Source organism: Dysidea avara, chromosome 1 (genome assembly GCF_963678975.1).
Source record: "Dysidea avara chromosome 1, odDysAvar1.4, whole genome shotgun sequence".
NCBI classification, from domain to species: Eukaryota; Metazoa; Porifera; class Demospongiae; order Dictyoceratida; family Dysideidae; genus Dysidea; species Dysidea avara.
The window spans coordinates 17,161,289-17,182,223 of record NC_089272.1 but is presented as its reverse complement, the minus strand read 5'-3'; the positions used below and the strand labels follow the sequence as shown (position 1 = coordinate 17,182,223).

General features: G+C 38.8%; 1 protein-coding gene and 1 long non-coding RNA gene across 8 annotated transcripts in view; one reads left to right on the top strand and one right to left on the bottom strand.

Moving 5' to 3' along the window:
- LOC136258102 (uncharacterized) overlaps positions 1–20,935 on the top strand; it is a 139,514-nt gene that overhangs the window by 68,836 nt on the left and 49,743 nt on the right. The gene's annotated exons all lie outside the window — the stretch shown is intronic.
- On the bottom strand, positions 15,499–17,333 carry LOC136258086 (uncharacterized). 5 transcript variants are annotated; one of them, XR_010702575.1, is made up of 10 exons: positions 17,009–17,333; positions 16,813–16,856; positions 16,588–16,762; positions 16,498–16,533; positions 16,258–16,442; positions 16,067–16,218; positions 15,936–16,016; positions 15,797–15,884; positions 15,675–15,743; positions 15,499–15,623 (listed from the first exon to the last, which is right to left on the bottom strand). It is a non-coding gene; the product is annotated as an uncharacterized lncRNA (long non-coding RNA). The 5 variants fall into 5 exon arrangements; XR_010702574.1 differs by having other exon boundaries at positions 16,258–16,366; positions 17,009–17,331; XR_010702572.1 differs by having other exon boundaries at positions 16,067–16,207; positions 16,494–16,533; positions 17,009–17,330.

The window sequence follows — 20,935 nt, the reverse complement described above, 5'->3', positions numbered from 1 at the left end:
CCTGAAGAAAAGTTACGAAAAATAAAAATTCACACAAGTACAATGAAACCTCATTAATATGGCAGGCTGTGGGACCAAAAAATTTGGCCTGAATAACAAGGTGACCTTATTATGAGGTCATAAGTAATGCTTAGCTATATTTGGGACCTACTAGAGGTGGCCAATATAATGAGGTGGTCTTATTAAAGAGGTCGCCACTAAGTGAGGTTTCACTGTACATATAGTTCACAATATTGTGAACAATATTATGGTTAACAATATACACTGAAACCTGCAGGTCACTTCTTGTGGAAGATTGCTCTCTACACAAAATGACACATTCAGAGATTGTATTTAGATGGATGATACAGTAATGCATTGTGACTTCAATACTCGTGATGTGTCACTGCTAGGCAGCAACCATATACACGGCACTGCCACATCGCACTTGCTCGCACACACAATTTTGCTAAAAATTTTACAAATTGATAATTAAGGGGTGTGGCAACTAGCTGTTTCGCTCGCAAGACTGTGTGGCAGCTGTTTCCCTTCTGTACAAGTGGCCACCAAGACAGGTCCACTGTGGATGAAAGCCAGGCATTAGATAATTGGTATTTCATGTGTTGAAGACATTCCAGGGCTTCTGGTAGTCTCAAATCTCACCACAGTTTAACTCAGGCAGTGTTGTGGTCACCACTAAACTACTGGAATGCTGTGTTATGTTCATCTTATGCTTGGCTACTATATTGTAGAACTGAAAAGGATACTCTGAAAAATATATCCTATGGATAATGACTTCATCACTTTCTTCATCAGGAGCTTATAAGGACCAATAGTGAAACTTTTTACACTTGGGGCTGACAGTCAACTGCCTATGTCTGAAGCAGTGCTTTTGGTGCTCTAACAGATTGGCTGCCCCCTTGCTACCAGCACTCACTGTCTCATACGCTGTCATACACTAAATCCATCTCTATAGCCAGTTAGAACAGCATGCTTCTTACCTTTTTTTATGGCCGCTTAATGCAGCCACCTCTTTAAAAGGCAAGGTAAGAAAATTTTGTCCCTACGGCCTGAATAATGACCAGTTTTCACTGTACTATTAGTGATTAGTGATCATGGGGGATTATTTATTAAGATACTAAGATATACAAACGCTACAACCTCTAAATATAGCAGTAAATTTTTACCCTGGTCCAATGTCTCGTAATAATCGTGACTTCGTGAGAGACTCTACTGTGACAAATACATGTTTATCATGATATGTGCTAATCGCCTTTTTACAATTAAGTTTTACAACACAAATACATGTATAGTTAAACTCACCAATTGCGACTAAATCCCTTCAACACGAAAAGACAAGTAATGAGACAACCTTGGAGACAACAGCCACACAAGCCTATTCTGGTGCGTTTATTTAGTAGTAATATAAATTTTAAAGGCGTTTATTTACAACAGGACATACTTACGCGCCCCTCTATTGTCTTTGTACATACTTGCCTTTTCTTTACTATTCTCATTTCATTTCACAAGATCTCAGGGGCGTAGCTTCTTCACTTGAATTAGTCAATGCTTGAAGTAGATCGAGATACTCTAATAGAACAGTCACATTTCTACAAGTGCCATATTTTTATATTGTAAAGTCTGTAAGTAGCTAGTAATTTAAATTATACAATCCGATGCTAAGCAAAAGTTGTAACTATGCTAAATATTGATTGCTGTGTTACAGCTGTTTTGTGACTGCTCTAATAGAGTATTTTGATCGTTTCAATGCAGTACAAGATGAAAGGCAAAGCGTTGTTAAGGGTTTAATAGTTAAAATGGGTGTTAGTTGACTGCAGTTGCATGCCACTAACAGGGCCTCCCTGAGAAATTAGAGGGCCCAGGGAAAAGAGTTAAAGAGGGGCCCAGGGGCAAGGAAGGGTCTAGATCCTGACTGCTCTATTAGAGTATATCGATCTTTCTTTAAACAGGTATTCAAGTGGCCCCTTTCGGGCTGTGGTAGGGGGCAAAATACCCCAGTTACCCCCAATGTGGGCGGCCCTGGCCACTAAAATTACAGTTATATTTTAATATTCTGTCACTGTAATCTGGGGTTTCTGTCAAAACCATGGAAACTCACCTACTGTTATCAACAGTGCATTGCTTATTCTAACAAAAAGTATTGAAATCCCATCCAAAAACAGCTTATAGCTGTAAAAAAAGTGCGCGTCCAAGTAAAGCAGAGTTAACTGCGACAAAAAGTAATGATATCATAATGCGGCCATGTGCGAGGTGTGCAAGTTGTAAAATTAATATTAGCTAATCAGATAATACAATGTTATTGTTAAAGTGTTAATGAGAACTATGTGATGCTGCTAGTTTTTAAGTGTGTGAGCATCTTCATAAATGCCACATAAATGTAATTCTTAATAAAGCAATGTGTATAGATTCTCTGATAGTAATAAATAGTTTGAGTTTGGCCGCCTTTCCTGTATACAGCAATGCTACGAACAAAGGAAAGGTGGCCAAACTCAAACTATTTATTACTATCAGAGAATCTATACACATTGCTTTATTGAGAATTACATTTATGTGGCATTTATGAAGATGCTCACACACTTAAAAACTAGCAGCATCACATAGTTCTCATTAACACTTTAACAATAACATTGTATTATCTGATTAGCTAATATTAATTTTACAACTTGCACACCTCGCACATGGCCGCATTATGATATCATTACTTTTTGTCGCAGTTAATTCTGCTTTACTTGGATGCAGGGCCGCCCACAGGGGGGGGGGGGGGGGGCAACTGGGGCATTTTGCCCCGGGCCCCAGCCTGAAAGGGGCCCCAGGAGGCCCCATGAAGGGCCCCCTGAATACCTGTTTAAAAGATCGATATACTCTAATAGAGCAGTCAGATCTAAATACTCTAATAGAGCAGTCACAGTATTCTTCAGAGGAGCAGTGTAGCAAGCTTATAGATAAGGAGATATAGTTGGTGATGGGTAGTTATTGTCATTGCCAGCAGGTTGTGACCTTTTTTTTTTTTTTTTTGGTCTTCACCTTACAACTTGGGTCAAGGGCCCCACTTTAACTCTTTGCCCTGGGCCCCTTAATTTCTCTGGCGGCCCTGCTTGGATGCGCACTTTTTTTACAGCTATAAGCTGTTTTTGGATGGGATATATAATACATATGTGACCGGATTTGCGAAAGGGGTCTTCCACACACATCCAATTTGCCAACTTTGACAATTGATAACTTCAGATTGGAAAGAGCTATTGCCTTGAAATTTGGACAGTGGTGAGCACCACTACAGCTGAATACATGGTGACATTGTCAGGTTAATATGTTACTTGAACACTGAGTTATGGTCTCCAATGTTTACAGAATTGGATGTGTGGAAGACCCCTTTTCGCAAATCCAGTCATATATATTGATTACAGAAATCTCCATGGTGGTTTCTTTGTAACTGAACACTCTACAAGGTGACTTCTTCTAATTGCTCTCTCTATAGGGTGAATTGTTTGTAGCTGAATAATCTACAAGGTAACTTCTTCTAGCTGATCTCTCTACAGGGTGATGTGTTTGTAGCTGAATTCTGTACAGGTGATTTGTTTGCAGCTGAGATCTTTACAGAATGGTTTATTTGTAGCTGAACTCTCTAAAAGGTAACTTCTTCTAACTGATCTTTCTACAGGGCAATTGGTTTCTGGCAGAATTTTCTACAGGGTGATTTCTTTGCAGCTGAACTCTCTACATGGTGGTTTATTTGTAGCTGAACTCTCTACAAGGTAATTTCTTCTAGCTGATCTCTCTACAGGGAGGTTTGTTTGTAGCTGAACTATCTACAAGGTAACTTCTTATAGCTGATCTCTCTACAGGGTGATTTGTTTGTAGCTGAATTCTGTACAGGTGATTTGTTTGCAGCTGAGCTCTTTACAAAATGGTTTCTTAGTAGCTGAACTCTCTCCAAGGTAATTTCTTCTAGCTGATCTCTCTACAGGGTGATTTGTTTGTAGCTGAAATCTGTACAGGTGATTTATTTGCAGCTGAGCTCTTTAAAGAATGGTTTCTTTGTAGCTGAACTCTCTACAGGATGATTTGTTTGTAGCTGAAATCCCTACAAGGTAACTTCTTCTAGCTGATCTTTCTACAGGGCGATTTGTTTGTAGCTGAGTTCTCTACAGGGTGTTTGTTTGCAGCTGAATTCTCTACATGGTGGTTTCTTTATAGCTGAACTCTCTACAAGGTGACTTCTTCTAGCTGATCTCTGTACAGGGTGATTTGTTTGTAGCTGAACTCTCTACAGGTGATTTGTTTGTAGCTGACCTCTCTACAAGGTGATACGTCTAGGTGATCTCTCTACAGGATTCCTTGTTTCTAACTGAACTCTCAACAGGGTGATCTGTTCATAGCTGAACTTTCTAATGGGTGATTTGTTTGCAGCTGAACTCTCTAAATGGTGGTTTCTTTGTAGCTGAACTCTCTACAAGGTAATTTCTTCTAGCTGAACTCTCTACAGGGTGACTTGTTTCTAGCTGATCTCTCTACAGGGTGATCTGTTCATAGCTGAACTTTCTACAGGGTGATTTATTTGCAGCTGAACTCTCTACAAGGTGAATTCTTCTAGCTGAACTCTCTACAGAGTGATTGATTTTTTGCAGCTGAACTGTCTACATGGTGGTTTCTTTGTAACTGAACTCTCTACAGGGTGATTTGTTTGTAGCTGAACTCTCTACAGGGCGATCTGTTCATAGCTGAACTCCCTATAAGGTAACTTCTTCTAGCTAATCTTTCTACAGGGCGATTTGTTTGTAGTTGAGTTCTCTACAGGGTGATTTGTTTGCAGCTGAACTCTCTACATGGTAGTTTCTTTGTAGCTGAACTCTCTACAATGTGACTTCTTCTAGCTGAACTCTCTACAAGGTAACTACATCTAGCTGATCTTTCTACAGGGTGATTTCTTTGTAGCTGAACTCTCTACAAGGTAATTTCTTCTAGCTGATCTCTCTACAGGGAGATTTGTTTGTAGTTGAACTATCTACAAGGAAACTTCTTCTAGCTGATCTCTCTACAGGGAGATTTGTTTGTAGCTGAACTCTCTACAGATGATTTGTTTGCAGCTGAACTCTCTACATGATGGTTTCTTTGTAGCTGAACTCTCCACAAGGTAACTACTTCTAGCTGATCTTTCTACAGGGTGATTTCTTTGTAGCTGAACTCTCTACAAGGAAACTTCTTCTAGCTGATCTCTCTAAAAGGAGATTTGTTTGTAGCTGAACTCTCTACAGATGATTTGTTTGCAGCTGAAATCTCTACATGGTGATTTCTTTGTAACTGAACTCTCTGCAAGGTGACTTCTTCTAGCTGATCTCTCTACAGGGAGATTTGTTTGTAGCTTAACTCTCTACAGGTGATTTGTTTGCAGCTGAACCCTCTACATGATGGTTTCTTTGTAGCTGAACTCTCTACAAGGTAATTTCTTCTAGCTGATCTCTTTACAGGATGATTTGTTTGTAGCTGAACTCTCTACATGATGGTTTCTTTGTAGCTGAACTCTCTACAAGGTGATTTCTTCTATAGCTGATCTTTCTACAGGGTGATTTGTTTGTAGCTGAACTCTATACATGATGGTTTCTTTGTAGCTGAACTCTCTACAAGGTGATTTCTTCTATAGCTGATCTTTCTACAGGGTGATTTGTTTGTAGCTGAACTCTCTACATGATGGTTTCTTTGTAGCTGAACTCTCTACAAGGTGATTTCTTCTATAGCTGATCTTTCTACAGGGTGATTTGTTTGTAGCTGAACTCTCTACATGATGGTTTCTTTGTAGCTGAACTCTCTACAAGGTAACTTCTTCTAGCTGATCTCTTTACAGGACAATTTGTTTGTAGCTGAACTCTCACATGATTGTTTCTTTGAAGCTGAACTCTCTACAAGGTGATTTCTTCTAGCTGATCTTTCTACATGGTGATTTGTTTGTAGCAGAACTCTCTACAAGGAAACTTCTTCTAGCTGATCTCTCTACAGGGAGATTTGTTTGTAGCTGAACTCTCTATACGTGATTTGTTTGCAGCTGAATTCTCTACATGATGGTTTCTTTGTAGCTGAACTCTCTACAAGGTAACTTCTTCTAGCTGATCTCTTTACGGGTGAATTCTTTGTAGCTGAACGATCTACAAGGTAACTTCTTCTAACTGATCTCTCTACAGGATGATTTGTTTGTAGCTGAACTATCTACAAGGTAACTTCTTCTAGCTGATCTCTCTACAGGGTGATTTGTTTGTACCTGAATTCTGTATAGGTGATTTGTTTGCAGCTGAGCTCTTTACAGAATGGTTTCTTTGTAGCTGAATTCTCTACAAGGTAACTTCTTCTAGCTGATGTATCTACAGGGTCACTAGTTTGTACCTGAATTCTCTACATGGTGGTTTCTTTGTAACTGTACTATCTACAAGGTGACATCTTCTAGCTGATCTTTCAACAGGATGATTTGTTTGTAACTAAACTCTCTACAAGAAAACTTCTTCTAACTGATGTCTGAACAGGGTGAATTGTTTGTAGCTGAACTCTCTACAGGGTGATTTGTTTGTAGCTGATCTCTATACAGGTTACTTATTTCTAACTGATCTCTTGAATTCTGTTCAGGGTGACTGCTCTATTAGGATGACTGCTCTATTAGAGTATCTCGATCTCGCACTTGCTACACCAAGTTGGATTTCGTGTTATAACTCCGTGGCTTTAAGTCTGATTCTTCTACACCATTGCAGAGCCTTTCTAAGATGATAACTCCATCTGTACAGCGATTTTCAAAGCATTACCCCAAGCGGTTTACCTGGTAGGCGTGGCAAGCAGTCGTTTTTTATTAGCTAATCTCAATTGCGTAATTGTTACACACTGTTGGTTTTTTCGTTGTATCTTCCTGGTTTTTATCTCGATTTCTTTCAAACCACAAAAGGTTTGAGGTTCAATAGTTAACCTATTCACCCACCGATTTTCAGCTTCTTCCCATACGCGGTTTACCCTGTAGGCGTGACAACATATTGGTGTTATTTTTCGTGAATAATCGCTCATAACTCTTTGCCTGTTTATGGTATTCCAGCCAAAGTTGGTACAGAGATGCGCCTTTATACCCCCCTTCTGTGTGCCAAATTTCAAGGCAATCGGATAAGGCGTTCGCGTTTTATAGCAGTTTTTGTAAGTGTGCGAAAAGAGGAAGAAAAATAAGAAGAAAAAAAAACGAAGAAACTAAGCCAATTTTTGAAGTCGCATATCTCGGGAACGCTTGAAGCGATTTCGCTCAAATTTGGAATGTGGAGTGCTGAAGGTGGAGGGAGTGTCCACAGCAAAATTCGTGTTGTTTTATCAAGGCAGTACAGAGCTACGGAGGTGCGAAAATTGCGTTTTCTTTCTTCCTGTCAATATACTCAACTTACGGGGTTGCGCGCCGGCATCTTGGGCCGCACGACACACTACCGTGTGTCTTGATTTGTTGCCTAGCAGCTATATAAACACACAGACCTCTTCAGCTACATCAGTACAATTCATTAAGGAGCCACAAATTAATAATTTGGATTGTCTACACTTTACTGCTAATCTGATGATTTTAGCCATGACTACGATACATATCTGAAAAATAGGTATAGCTCAGTGTTCAGATAAGCACATTATAGAAGAGGTTCAGCTTGGTCTTAATTGTTTGAAAACTTTAACCATGAATAATTAGAGTACTTGAATGACTGTTTTGTTGGAGCATTTGAGTGACTGTTGTATTAGAGTATTTTAGTGACTGTTCTATTAGAGTATATCGATCTTTTTAGCGAATTTTCATCCCCACCCAGATCTTAGCTGTGTAGAGGTGGGGCTTAGCTCCACTTTAGTTAACACCTCAGAGCAGCCTTCAGTGCCCTACATATAGCCCCTTTCTACCTTCCAGGCGCCCATGTCTTATAAGCCAGCTTAAAACATTTTTTTTTTAAAGTTGGTAATCCTGGAGGGGGGTTCGTCCGATCCACTCGAACCCCCCCTGGTTACGGGCCTGCTCTTGTTTCAAACTGATCTCACTGTAGGGTAACTTGTTTGTAGCTGAACTCTCTACAGGATTTAGGATGATTTCTTTGTAGCTGAACTCTCTACAGAGTGATTTTTTTTTGTAGCTGAACTCTACATAGGGTGATTTGCTTGTACCTGAACTTTCTACAGGGTGATTTTTTTATAGCTGAATGCTCTGCAGGGTGATTTGTTTGTATAGTTGATCTCTCTACAGGGTTTCGTTGCAGCTGAGATCTCTACAGGGTGACTTCTTCTAGCTGAGCTCTCTTTTGTTTCTAGCTGATCTCTCTACAGAGTAACCTGTTTGTATAGTTGAATTCTTTACAGGGTGGTTTTTTGGTTGCTGAACTCTCTACACGGTGACTTGTTTGTAGCAAAATTCTCTACAGAGTGACTTGTATGTAGCTGAATTCTCTACAGAGTGACTTACTTGTAGCTGAACATTGTATAAACTATAAAGTGACTTGTCTGTAGCTGAAATCTCTACAGGATTATTTGTTTGCAGCTGATCTCTACAGGGTATCTAGTTTGTATAGATGAACTCTCTACAGGGTAGTTTCTTTGTAGCTGAACTCTCTCCACAGTGACTTGTTTGTAGCTGAATTCTCTAGAGAGTGTGGCCAAACTCTCTACAGGGTGCATGACTTGTTTATAGCTGAACTCTCTTCAGTGTGACTTGTAACTCTCTATAGGGTGACTTGCTTCTTGCTGAACTGTCTATAAGATTAACTGTTTGCAGCTGAACTCCCTACAGAACAACTTGCAATGTACAGTGGAACCTCTCTTATCTGGGAAGTCTGGTACATACTACTGTCCGTATCTCAGAAATGTCCGTAACTAAGAATAACATGCTATTATGCTAAAGTGGCTATTTAAATACAAGTAATGTTGTTATTGCTATCAGTTAGTGCTATGCAGTTTAGTGGGCAGAGGGGAAGTCACTACAGAGCATTCATGGTCACTCCCCTGGGTTGTAAAAATGCATTATCACCTAGCAACCAAGTGGTAGTTATTAGTAGTAGAATAAACAAGCCACCAAACAGGTAAACAGCAACCTTTAGGCTCCCTCCTTGTGCTTTCATCTAAACCAAACTTCATTATGGTCAATAAACTACAAGCCACATGACCAATTTGGGCTGTCCGGACAATGGTAGGGTCCGCAACGCGAAAAATCGATATCCTTCAATCAACTACCTAACTATTGCCATGTGTTAGGCTAAGTGTAACTTAAATAACACCAGCGTGGCAGCCAAGTTTGTCAATTTCTTCTGGTAGAAAACGGTACAAATGTCTTAAAATCACGTGATTTTTCGTTGCAGTAGTTTGTAGGGTTCTTCGTATGCCACGATATTCACTCTCAACATTGTTCAAGTAGTCTATCATCAACTCAAAGTATTGGTGGTTTAATTGTATTGGTCAGTTTCTGGTGGCAGCACGATCTGTGCAGCTTTTTGGTGACAGACAAAATGTTTCTTCCTCTGGAGCACAGGACAAGCAGAGCAGCAACTGCGCCGTGGGTCAGCAATGACCAGTACTAGGTAAAGTACCTGCATGCGGAGTATGGTTATAATTGAAGCTTGTTAGCCATCTGGCTGAGCCATCTATATGCTGAAATTCGGCCAAAACGACGCGATTTTTGCAAACAAATACCAGAATGGTTGATACATCAGTGAGATAGTCTCCAACAGCAAGGATACGAAGCTTATAAACACCTAACAATATGGCTATCTCGCCCAATAAATGCATAGAGCAATCCATGAGCAATCCAATGCATGAAATAGGCACTGACGTGATCGATATTCAAATCTCGAAAAATACAACCATAATCTATTCTAATGACCTTAAAATCACTTGGAATCAAGTGACAATTAGTTTGCGTGCATTAGGTGGGGTCTATTCTACGGAACGGAACGGAACGGAACGGAACGGAACGGAATGATGGACTAAACTACGGAACGGAATGCTTTCTCAAATTGAAGCTTGCAGCTTACCATTGCTGTACAAGGTATCGGTGGCACTTCCAGCTGGTAAACAAACGTTCTCCAAGAAAGATAAAACGAACTTAAGGATCGATTGTGGGTTCTTGCTGTTTATATTCGGATGTATCAAGTAGGGAACTTAATGCATGACTTGTTTTTGCTAATGTGTGAGTTTGTTTTGCTTACTTTGACTTTAGAATGTACAATCTGGGGCTCAGCCTTTCTAATAGGCATAAATCCGGCAGTATGTAGCTACACTACAAAGGAAACAAGTATGGTGACAAGCTGAATCAACTCTGTTAGGCTAAACAGAATCTAAAGAAATTTTGTGCAGTGTGTGAGGAGGATACCTCAAGGAGGCTATATTGTGTGAACATCAATGATTCATTAACAGAATAGTGGACTACATAATGTCAGATATCTTAGCCTGAGTAGTGAGTTGAATCCAGGATGGAGTCTATTTTACAGAATGGAATGTTTTCTGAATCAAAACTTAGCTACAGCTTGTCTAGCCGCTATCATTGCTGAAGTTGCATTCATCAGTGGAACTTCCAGGAAATGGAATAGGATAATAATAAAATATTAATAGCTGTTTCATGCAGTGCATTGTTCTATTACCCGATATATCAAGCAGGTCTCTTCAATTCATTTATTGCATGACCAAGGTAAGTTTTGTTACTACAATATACAGTAGCTGATTGGATGTCAGTTGCTTCTGGTGATCTTGACAAGATAAATAGTTAGAAGACCACTCAATTTCTTCAGTTTCAGAGCGTAATATCCACAGAGAAATTAACTAGAAAGTTACTGGTGACAGGAACAGTCTAGGTGATCATGACTTTATTCAGTCTAATAAACAGAATATATGGTTGATTGAGTGAGGTATCACTTGCAGAATGTTCAGACAACCAGCGATGAGATGCATGCATGGATTCATTGAATTTTTGTTACAGTTGGAGACATTTTAAATATCCAAAAACAAACTGACTGTATAATATTAATTCACTTGCTTTATATTTTCTCAATTTTGAGCCTGTATACAAATAATTAAATTTTTCTCAGTCCTAGAATAAGATGGGAGAGTAAATTTATCTTTGTTTACCTATACTGTACAACTTCAAAGGAAATGAAGAATAAAATTAGTAAAACCACAACAAGGTGAATTACAGATTTAAATACTAAATATGAATTAGAGCCTTTAGATAATTATTGTTCCAAAGCAAAATTGTAGATGGAAAAAACAAGGACTGGTGAGATCTTGGTTATTTAATGACAGAGGTTGGAGATTAAAAGGGTAGTAACTTCTTGTTCTTGAATATGTTGCAAAGTGGAGGTACAAATCAAAATGGGATATCAATTTCATTATGAAAAATTTGTATACTTAAATAATCTAGCATTACTGTATTCATTTGTCCTCCACTTAAATATGCTACAACAGTGTTGGTACATTGGCAGTCTACCTTGAAATCTCAACTCTAGAGTAGATCCAACACAGAGCAGCCCACACTGTAACAAATACATGTGATCCCACTGTAATTTCATGGACCATGCAGCTGGACTGGGAATCACTTGAAAATAGATGAACAAATTTAACCTGTTTTGTTTGAAGTGAAGCATGTGAAATGTTACACTTAAGAAATCCTAGGATTCTTAGGTGGTATGTAATTAATGTGAGTGTTCCATTTCCGGTCTGACTAGATACATTGAAATTACACACACATCTTGGTCCAAATCACATTTGCCTGGTGGCTATGGGCATGGTTTCACATGCATAGCTAGGCTTATAATTGAGATTTGGTTGATCTTGGAGTTTTGGCATTTGGCCTGATTCAAGGTTAGCAGTCAGACACATCCTTGAATTTGTGCAACAGAAAAAATCAGTTCACTATTGAATACAACATTAGTCCACTGCACCAGCTGTTAATAACTCTATGCATACAATTCAGTGATGTTCGCAGAATATAGCCCCTTTGCAATCTGCCAAAATATTTGCTCCTCTCACACTGCACAATATTCTTCAAGTTTTAATTCAGCTGGCTCTTTCCTGTTACCAGTGTCTTCCTGCTTGCTTTATTTGTACACTGACATATGACTTGAAAGGCCGGCCCAGACTGTTTTCTAAAGTCAAAATGAGCAAACCAGCTCACATAAAGTGCCCTTCTTGGTATATCCGTAGATGAACCAAGGATGAACATCACTGATACAGCTCATCCCACAATTAATACTTCGTTACTAATGACAACCAACAAGAACCCACAATCGATCCTTTAATAATTCTTTTTATCTTATGTTTAATCACCCACTGGAGGTGCCACTGATAACTAGTAAGGGCAGTTTCAGCAATGGTAAGTTGCAAGCTTCAATTTGAGAAAGCGTTCCGTTCCGTAGTTTAGTCCATCATTCCGTTCCGTTCCGTTCCGTAGAATAGTCCCCACCCGTGCATTACGTTCAACATCTCGATTAGCCCACCAGTCCAAGGCTCTCCCTATGATGCCATGCATCACAGCATAACACACACCTGTACTGGCCCAGGCCACGCCTGAGCAAACAATTAGCAGAAATATTTACAAAAGGAGCACACTGCATGGTTCCTATTCAGAAATGAAAGCGATTTTATGGGTATCTCCGCGATTTGAATTTCGATCACATGAGTGCTATTTCATGCATTGGATTGCTCTATACGTTTACTGGGCGAGATAGCCATATTGTTAGGTGTTTATATGCTTCGTATCCTTGCTGTTGGAGACTATCTCACTGATGTATCAACCATTCTGGTATTTGTTTGCAAAAATCGTGTCGTTTTGGCCGAATTTCAGCATATAGATGGCTCAGCCAGATGGCTAACAAGCTTCAATTATAACCATACTCCGCATGCAGGTACTTTACCTAGTACTGGTCATTGCTGACCCATGGCGCAGTTGCTGCTCTGCTTGTCCTGTGCTCCAGAGGAAGAAACATTTTGTCTGTCACCAAAAAGCTGCACAGATCGTGCTGCCACCAGAAACTGACCAATACAATTAAACCACCAATACTTTGAGTTGATGATAGACTACTTGAACAATGTTGAGAGTGAATATCGTGGCATACGAAGAACCCTACAAACTGCTGCAACGAAAAATCACGTGATTTTAAGACATTTGTACCGTTTTCTACCAGAAGAAAGTGACAAACTTGGCTGCCACGCTGGTGTTATGTAAGTTACACTTAGCCTAACACATGACAATAGTTAAGCAGTTGATTGAAGGATATCGATTTTTCGCGTTGCGGACCCTAACAATGGAGGTGCCCGGATAATAGAGGTCCGGATAAGGGAGGTTCCACTGTAATAGACTTCTATAGTGGAGTAAATAAATTAGCTGAATGCTCTATTAGGGTGACTGTTCTATTAGAGTATCTCGATCTCGCATTTGCTACACGGAGTTGGCTTTTGAATCATAACTCAGTGGTTTGTAATCCGGTTCTTCTGTACTACTGCAAGGACTTTCTATGAAGATTATTCCAGCTATACACCGATTTTCAGCTCATTTCTCTAAACGGTTTGCCTAGTAGACATGAAAACTAATACTTTTTTATTCATAAAAATTGATCGCACTTCGTAAAGTAGCCATTAGAGACAGGATGTTATCCGTAACACGGATAATGGGATTTTACTAGTATACTAATAATTCTAACCACCTTGTGTATAGAGACTATAGCCTCTCTATAGAGTCTATCTTGACTAACCTGTCTATACAGTCTATAGTGAAAAGTCTATAGTGACTAACCTGTCTATATAGTCTACAGTGGCTAATCTGTCTATACAGTCTATAGTGACTAACCTGTCTATATAGTCTACAGTGACTAATCTGTCTATACAGTCTATAGTGACTAACCTGTCTATATAGTCTATAGTGACTAACCTGTCTACAGACATGCCAACTCTCACGCATTAGGCGTGAGTCTCACTCTTTGGCTAGTAATCTCACGCTCTCACGCCTAACCCTCTGTTTCTCACTCTTTCAGCTTAGTTCTCACGCATTTCTCACGCCTGATCTGCTTCGTAATTAGCCCTGTGCTTAAATTTGGGCAAACCGGTGCTTATTTTTGTACTTGGATTATGCGACGACCTTTTTTTTTTTTTTTTTTTTGGTCTTCACTACCAAAAATCTTGGAGCTGCACTTGAATCTGGTCCATATGCTGGTAGTGTTTGAGGTCTCACTCCTAAAATTGTTCAGAGGTTGGTATCTCTGTGTCTATACAGTCTGTAGTGACTAAGCTGTCTATACAGTCTACAGTGACTAACCTGTCTATATAGTCTACAGTGACTAACCTGTCTATATACGTAGTAACCTGTCTATATAGTCTACAGTGACTATCCCGTCTATATAGTCTACAGTGACTATCCTGTCTATATAGTCTAAAGTGAATAACCTGTCTGTATAGTCTACAGTGACTAACCTGTCTATATAGTCTACGGTGACTAACCTGTCTATATAGTCTACGGTGACTAACCTGTCTATATAGCCTACGGTGACTAACCTGTCTATATAGTCTACGGTGACTAACCTGTCTATACAGTCTATCGTGACTAACCAGTCCATAGTGATTAACCTGTCTATACAGTCTACAGTGGCTAACCTGTCTATATAGTCTATAGTGACTAACCTGTCTATACAGTCTATAGTGACTAACCTGTCTATATAGTCTACAGTGACTAACCTGTCTATATACGTAGTAACCTGTCTATATAGTCTACAGTGACTATCCCGTCTATATAGTCTACAGTGACTATCCTGTCTATATAGTCTAAAGTGAATAACCTGTCTGTATAGTCTACAGTGACTAACCTGTCTATATAGTCTACGGTGACTAACCTGTCTATATAGTCTACGGTGACTAACCTGTCTATATAGCCTACGGTGACTAACCTGTCTATATAGTCTACGGTGACTAACCTGTCTATACAGTCTATCGTGACTAACCAGTCCATAGTGATTAACCTGTCTATACAGTCTACAGTGGCTAATCTGTCTATATAGTCTATAGTGACTAGCCTGTCTATACAGTCTATAGTGACTAACCTGTCTATATAGTCTACAGTGACTAACCTGTCTATATAGTCTATAGTGACCAACCAGTCTATAGTGACTACCCTGTCTATGTAGTCTATAGTGACTAACCTGTCTATATAGTCTATAGTGACTAACCTGTCTATATAGTCTACGGTGACTATAACTTGTCTATATACACTGTGAAAAAAGCTCAGAATAATAAGGTATATAACAGTCTTATTATGTTAGTATTGGAATGAAATAGTACAGCATATATTATTAGATTAGGACTTTACTATAACAAGCTTATTGAATACATTTAAGACAGTCATATATTAGAGATTAAATCACTAGTATACTGCGGTGTATTATCAGACTATACTAAGCCTATTTCAACCATATATTGGCTACTATACTACTGTACTTTTTTACTTTCCTATAATCTGTGGCTACCTTAATTAAATAATTTCTATAATTATATTTGTAATGAATTTAATTCTGTAAATATGTTAAAACCACAATAGGTACAGCTAGTAAATCAATGTCTCCTTGGCCATGGCAGTATCAAATCAATTTCGTCATTTATCAGTCTTTATCCAACTGCAGCAGGTAAGGCAGTAAATACAATTCACAAGTTCCATTACAAATTACCTGTATTATCATCACTATGTAGAACTCTGTGACAATCTGTTAGTCGTCTGGTAGAACTGTCCCACAGCTCTAATACAAAGATGGTAAATATAATGTGTATTCTGGATAATCGTTGGACTTACAGTTTGTAACAATAAGAATCTCATAAAACCACGACCTTGTCTGGAAACCTAGTATTACCTTGTAGAATGGTGGCTAGGTCCCACAACTCTATTAAAGATGGTAAATATAATGCGTATACTGAACAACCATTATACTTACAGTTTGTAACAATCTTTTAAAACTGAGACCGACAATCCATGTACATCTAAGACAAGTCTGATAAGACCAGGTCTCACAACCCTAAATGGAGGCAAACATAATTCATATTCTGGATTATTTGGTGTACTTACAGGTGTTATCAGTGAGTCTAACCAGACATAAAACAGCCACTTAGTATGTGACTTTGTTGGGCTAACGTGTTACGTAAGCTCACAAGAAGCATCTGATACACTCATAACCAAGTCCAAGAATCTTGTAATCACTAAGTACAACTGAAACAAGACTAAATATAATATAATTTGCATACTCTCAGTGAACTTACTTTTGTTAGCAATACGAGCATGATCAGTGAAATAAGGACAAACAAGACAAAACAGGTTCTTGAAAGCACTCAACTCATTTACAGTGCCAGACAAGGTAGCAGCCGTCAGCTGTTGATAAAAAGTAGTGAAAAACATGAAGAAATGAGACCGGTTTCCAGAAGAAATGAGACCAGTTTCCACAAACCTAAACGAAGGTAAATATAAATTGTATACTGGACACTCTCAGTGTACTTACTTACAGATGTTAGCAATAAGAATCACCAAGTCTGTAATTCCTACCCCATTGAAAAGAAAATGAATAAAAACACAATCAGGCTTAATGCACTTACAGCTGTAAGTAATTAGATGACGTTGAACAACTCCGTGAAAAAAGAACAAAACTGTCCACATATGGTTACTACCAGATTCTTTAAAGGAAGCAGCTGCCATTGAAGGAAACTAACACTGCAGATATTGTACACTGACAGCCTGTAGAACTAAGAGGTTCGACAAGAAACTGTACCTCTGAAGAGATAATATACAAAATCGTAAGAGCAGACCATGCATACTCTTACCGTTGATGGCTGATGAACTGTGTCCACTCGTCATCCGCCATAAGCTGAGATATAACAGGATATAAAACATGTAATACGTACACAGCACTGAACACCAAAGTTGAATCATTTGCAGGCCATTGTCATACAATACACAATAAATAATTTAATACGGCTAAACCTATCGTACAAGCTATCATTTTAGTCTAATACTTACTCATCTAGAGCTGTTTTTGATTGCTGCCATCGAAGGAATTGTCCACTTGGCGGCGCCACTTCACCACTACAGCCAGCAGGGATGTACAGTTGTGGTCCATAACTATCATCGTGGCTCATTGGACGATGGCGCCGATCGCGTACACTCTCTCCGCGAGATACACCGTCGTATCACTCACATTTACAACCTCTGATACAACAATAGCGACAAAGATGGCGACTTAATTGCATCAGTAATACGCATGCGCTCCCCTTCAATTTTAAAACAAGCATTACTACGAACTTTTGCAGCTGTGCTAACTGTGCAAGAAACTCTAGATTTGTATGTCTCTTAGATTGAATAATTAATTTTAGTGGTATTATATGCTTTGCTGTATGAAAATGTGTGCGTATGAAATTATCACAACAAACTGAAGCTAGTTAGCTAGCTATAGTGATTAACAGAAGTGTAGCTACTTATTGTAAAATCATCATGACTTTGTTTGGTACAGTAAAAAAAACCTTAAGTCACATGAGATGGTGATAATGAGATGGTGAAGCTAAAAATGAGACAATAATGAGATCTGATGGTGAAGCTAAAAAGTTATCACATTTAGTTAAGTAAACAAAGCCATACAAAGAATGTGTATTAAACTAAAGTATAATCTGTTTCCCATAATATAAGATGGGGTTTATACTAAAGTATAAGATAGTTAGTATAATGCAAGGCTATACTGAAATTATTTGTATAGTTTAAGCCATTAGATATACCATATTATATTCCTCTTTTTTCACAGTGATAGTCTACAGTGACTAACCTGTCTATATAGTCTATAGTGACTAACCTGTCTATATAGTCGCTAGTGACTAACCTGTCTATATACTCTATGGTGACTAACGTGGCTATACAGTTTACAGTGACTAACCTGTCTATATAGTCTATAGTGACTAACCTGTCTATATAGTCGCTAGTGACTAACCTGTCTATATACTCTATGGTGACTAACCTGGCTATATAGTTTACAGTGACTAACCTGTCTATGTAGTCTATAGTGACTAACCTGTCTATATAGTCTATAGTGACTAACCTGTCTATATAGTCTACGGTGACTATAACCTGTCTATATAGTCTACAGTGACTAACCTGTCTATATAGTCTATAGTGACTAACCTGTCTATATAGTCTACAGTGACTAACCTGTCTATATAGTCTATAGTGACTAACCTGTCTATATAGTCTATAGTGACTAACCTGTCTATATAGTCTATAGTGACTAACCTGTCTATATACTGTATGGTGACTAACCTGTCTATATAGTTTATAGTGACTAACCTGTCTATATAGTCTACGGTGACTATAACCTGTCTATATAGTCTACAGTGACTAACCTGTCTATATAGTCTATAGTGACTAACCTGTCTATACAGTCTATAGTGACTAACCTGTCTATACAGTCTATAGTGACTAACCTGTCTATACAGTCTATAGTGACTAAGCTGTCTATACAGTCTACAGTGACTAACCTGTCTATACAGTCTATAGTGACTAACCTGTCTATATAGTCTACAGTGACTAACCTGTCTATATAGTCTATAGTGACCAACCAGTCTATAGTGACTACCCTGTCTATGTAGTCTATAGTGACTAACCTGTCTATATAGTCTATAGTGACTAACCTGTCTATATAGTCTACGGTGACTATAACTTGTCTATATAGTCTACAGTGACTAACCTGTCTATATAGTCTATAGTGACTAACCTGTCTATATAGTCGCTAGTGACTAACCTGTCTATATACTCTATGGTGACTAACGTGGCTATACAGTTTACAGTGACTAACCTGTCTATATAGCTTATAGTGACTACCCTGTCTATGTAGTCTATAGTGACTAACCTGTCTATATAGTCTATAGTGACTAACCTGTCTATATAGTCGCTAGTGACTAACCTGTCTATATACTCTATGGTGACTAACCTGGCTATATAGTTTACAGTGACTAACCTGTCTATGTAGTCTATAGTGACTAACCTGTCTATATAGTCTATAGTGACTAATCTGTCTATATAGTCTACGGTGACTATAACCTGTCTATATAGTCTACAGTGACTAACCTGTCTATATAGTCTATAGTGACTAACCTGTCTATCAAGACACACGGTAGTGTGTCGTGCGGCCCAAGAAGCCGGCACGGCACACCCGTGAGTATATTGACAGGAAGAACGAAAACGTCATTTTCACACCTTTGTATCTCGGTGATCACTTATCTGATTGGAACCAAATTTGCTACACAGTTGCCCGCCAGCCAAGGGAGTCTACATTCCAAATTTGAAGGAAATCGCTCCAGCTATTTCCGAGATACGAGCTGCCAAAGGTTCGTTTTTTTTTCTTCGTTTTTTTTTTTCTTCTTCGTCTTTTCGCACACTTGCAAAATTGCTATAACAAGCAAACGCGTACTCCGATCGCCTTGAAATTTGGCACACAGAAAGGGAGTCCAAAGGCGAATCCTAGCATCAAATTTGGTACAAATCCGATGCATGGTTCAGGAGTTATGACCGATTATTCGCGTAAAACACAATCGATTTGTTGTCACGCCTACAGGGTAAACCGCTTCATGGAATGAGTTGAAAATTGCTATGTAGATGGAGTAACCATCGTAGGAGTGCCTTTTGGTGGTTTGAAAGGAATCGAGATAAAGACCACGGAGATATGACACAAAACCCAACCTGTGTCACAATTACGCGATCGATTTTTATGAATAAAAAAGTATTCGTTTTCACGCCTACTAGGCAAACCGCTTAGATCAATGAGCTGAAAATCGGTGTATAGCTGGAATAATCTTCATAGAAAGTCCTTGCAGTAGTACAGAAGAATCGGATTACAAACCACTGAGTTATGATTCGAAAGCCAACTCCGTGTAGCAAATGCGAGATCGAGATACTCTAATAGAACAGTCACCCTAATAGAGCATTCGGCTAATTTATTCACTCCATTATAGAATTTTATTACATCACAAGTTATTCTGTAGGGAGTTCAGCTGCAAACAGTTAATCTTATAGACAGTTCAGCAAGAAGACAGTCACCATGTGGAGAGTTAAGCAAATATATCACTATAGAGATTCAGAACATTACAAGTCACACTGAAGAAAGTTCAGCTATAAACAAGTCATGCACTGTGTAGAGAATTCAGCTACAATTAAGTCACTCTCTAGAGAATTCAGTTACACAGAATTCAGCTACACACAAGTCACTGTGGAGAGAGTTCAGCTACAAACAAATTACCCTTTAGAGTGATCAGCTACAAACAAAACACTTTGCAGGGTGTTCAGCTGCAACAAATCAACCTTTAGAGCGATCAGCAATGAACAAATCAACACAAATCTACCTGTAGAGAGATCAGCTAGAAACAAATCACCCTGAAGAGAGTTCAGCTACAAAAAAATCACCCTGTAGAGACATCAGCTAGAAACTAGACACAATGTAAGGAGTTCAGCTACAAGCAATCACCCTGTAGAGAGTTCAGCTAAAACAAATCAACCTGCAGAGAGATCAGCTACAAACAAATCACCTTATAGAGAGTTCAGCTACAAACAGATTTCCTGTAGAGAGATCGGCTACAAACAAATCAACCTGCAGAGAGATCAGCTACACAAAAATCAACTTGTAGAGAGATCAGCTACAAACAAATCACCCTGTAGAGAGATCAGCTAGAAACTACACACAATGTAAGGAGTTCAGCTACAAACAAATCACCCTGTAGAGAGATCAGCTACAATCTAGACACAAAGTAAGGAGTTCAGCTACAAGTAAATTACCCTGTAGAGAGTTCATCTACAAACAAATCAACCTGTAGAGCACTCAGCCAGAAACAAATCACCCTGAAGAGAGGTCAGCTACAAAAAATCACCCTGTAGAGAGATCAGCTACACACAAATCAACTTGTAGAGAGA